Source organism: Delphinus delphis, chromosome 7, assembly GCF_949987515.2.
Source record: "Delphinus delphis chromosome 7, mDelDel1.2, whole genome shotgun sequence".
Classification (NCBI taxonomy): domain Eukaryota; kingdom Metazoa; phylum Chordata; class Mammalia; order Artiodactyla; family Delphinidae; genus Delphinus; species Delphinus delphis.
In genome coordinates, this window is record NC_082689.1 from 76,016,467 (window position 1) to 76,019,758 (window position 3,292).

A 3,292-nucleotide genomic window follows, 5' to 3' on the forward strand; every position below is an offset into this window, starting at 1 on the left:
GCCATGGCCCACGGGCCCAGCCGCTCTGCAGCACATGAGACCCTCCCGGACCGGGGCACGAACCCGCGTCCCCTGCATCGGCAGGCGGACTCTCAGCAACTGCGCCACCAGGGAAGCCCGGGGAAATATTTTTATAAAATGAAACGCCCACCGATAAGAATTATTAGTACATTAATATTTTATTTCATATGTGATAAAATGTATTGGTGATAGAGGCAGTATGCTGATCAAATGTTCCATGTTCCCCTATATTTCCCATACCCAGTCAGAGCCATATAACTACTTACACACAACAGATTATGAGTGGTCTATGGACAATTTTCCATTTTTCTTTCCCCAACATGGTCATAAAGGTGCCACAAATTCAAAGCAACTTAAATCCTTAAAGAGTTGCCTAGACATCAAGCAGAATTTGTGTCATGCTAGAAACAAACTGTTGATATAATTCATAGAGATTTTGTCTACCCTGTCATCAGTAATACAGACAAAGAATTCATAACCAGAATTAATAATAAACTGCTTTACAACTCAATAGGAAAACTATAAACTATGCAGTAGAAAAAAATAGGCAAGAGACATGAACAGACATCACAGAAGGTGAAACTGGGAGAACTGAAAATGAAATAACCATCAAAGATCCTCAACACCACTATTTTTTTTTTAACATCTTTATTGGAGTATAATTGCTTTACAATGTTGTGTTAGTTTCTGCTGAAAAACAAAGTGAATCAGCTATATGTATACATACATCCCCATATCCCCTTCCTCTTGCATCTCTCTCCCACCGTCCCTATCCCACCCCTCTAGGTGTGTCACAAAGCACCGAGCTAATCACCCTGTGTTATGCATTGCTTCCCACTAGCTATCTATTTTACTATTGGTAGTGTGTATATATCAATGCTACTCTCTCACTTTGTCCCAGCTTACACTTCGACCTCCCCATGTCCTCAAGTCCATTCTCTACATCTATGTCTTTATTCCTGTCCTGCCCCTAGGTTCATCAGAACCATTATTTTTTAGATTCCATATATACGCGTTAGCATATGGTATTTGTTTTTCTCTTTCCAACTTACTTCACTCTGTGTGACAGAATCTAGGTCCATCCACCTCACTACAAATAACTCTGTTTTGTTTCTTTTCATGGCTGAGTAATATTCCATTGTATATATGTGCCACATCTTCTTTATCCATTCATCTGTCGCTGGACAGTTAGGTTGCTTCCATGACCTGGCTATTGTAAATAGTGCTACAATGAATATTGTGGTACATGACTCTTTTTGAATTATGGTTTTCTCAGGGTATATGCGCAGTAGTGGGATAGCTGAGTCATATGGTAGTTCTATTTTTAGTTTTTTAAGGAACCTCCATAATGTTCTCCATAGTGGTTGTATCAATTTACATTCCCACCAACAGTGCAAGAGGGTTCCCTTTTCTCTACACCCTCTCCAGCATTTATTGTTTGTAGATTTCTTGATGATGGCCATTCTGACTGGTGTGAGGTGATACCTCATTATAGTTTTGATTTGCATTTCTCTAATGATTAGTGATGTTGAGCATCTTTTCATGTGTGTATTGGCAATCTGTATATCTTCTTTGGAGAAATGTCTATTTAGGTCTTCCTCCCGTTTCTGGATTGAGTTGCTTGTTTTCTTGATATTGAATTTCATGAGCTGCTAGTATATTTTGGAGATTAATTTGTCAGTTGCTTCATTTGCAAATATTTTCTCCCATTCTGAGGGTTGTCTTTTCTTCTTGTTTATGGTTTCCTTGGCTATTCAAAAGCTTCTAAGTTTTATTAGATCCCATTTGTTTATTTTTGTTTTTATTTCCATTTCTCTAGGAGGTGGGTCTAAAAGGATCTTGCTGTGATTAATTTCATAGAGTGTTCTGCCTATGTTTTCCTCTAAGAGTTTTACAGTGTCTGGCCTTACATTTATGTCTTTAATCCAATTTGAGTTTATTTTTGTGTATGGTTTTAAGAAGTGTTCTAATTTCATTCCTTTACATGTGGCTGTCCAGTTTTCCCAGCACCACTTATTGAAGAGGCTGTCTTTTCTCCACTGTATATTCTTGCCTCCTTTATCAAAGATAAGGTGACCGTATGTGCATGGGTTTATCTCTGGGCTTTCTATCCTGTTCCATTGATCTATATTTCTGTGTTTGTGCCAGTACCATACAGAAGTCAGGGAGCATGATTCCTCTAGCTCCGATATTTCTTTCTAAAGATTGCTTTGGCTATTCGGGGTTTTGTGTTTCCATACAAATTGTGAAATTTTTTGTTCTACTTCTGTGAAAAATGCCATTGGTAGATTGGTAGGGATTGCACTGAATCTGTTGACTGCTTTGGGTAGTATAGTCATTTTCACAATGTTGATTCTTCCAATACAAGCACATGGTATATCTCTCCATTGTTTGTACCATCTTTAATTTCTTTCACCAGCGTCTTAGAGTTTTCTGCATAAAGGTCTTTTGTCTCCTTAGGTAAGTTTATTCCTCAGTATTTTATTCTTTTTGTTGCAGTGGTAAATGGGAATGCTCCCTTAATTTCTCTTTCAGATTTTTCATCATTAGTGTATAGGAATGAAAGAGATTTCTGTGAATTAACTTTATATCCTGCTACTCTACCAAGTTCATTGATTAGCTCTAGTAGTTTTCTGTTAGCATGTTTAGGATTTCCCATGTATAGTATCATGTAATCTGAAAACAGTGACAATTTTACTTCTTCTTTTCCACATTGGATTCCTTTTATTTCTTTTTCTTCTCTGATTGCTATGGCTAAAACTTCCAAAACTAAGTTGAATAATAGTGGTGAGAGTGGAAAACGTTGTCCTGTTCCTGATCTTAGTGGAAATCGTTTCAGTTTTTTACCACTGAAAACGATGTTGGCTGTGTGTTTGTCATATATAGCCTTTATTTTGTTGAGGTAGGTTCCCTCTATGCCTCCTTTCTGGAGAGTTTTTAGCAAAATGGGCATTGAATTTTTTTTTTTTTTTTTTTTAGCGGTACGCGGACCTCTCACTGCTGTGGTCTCTCCCATTGTAGAGCACAGGCTCCGGACGCGCAGGCTCAGCGGCCATGGCTCACGGGCCCAGCTGCTCCGAGGCACGTGGGATCTTCCCAGACTGGGGCATGAACCCATGTCCCCTGCATCGGCAGGCGGACTCTCAACCACTGAGCCACCAGGGAAGCCCTGGGTATTGAATTTTGTTGAAAGCTTTTTCTGCACCTATTGAGATGATCATTTGGTTTTTCTCCTTCAATTTGTTAATATGGTGTATCACATAGATTGGTT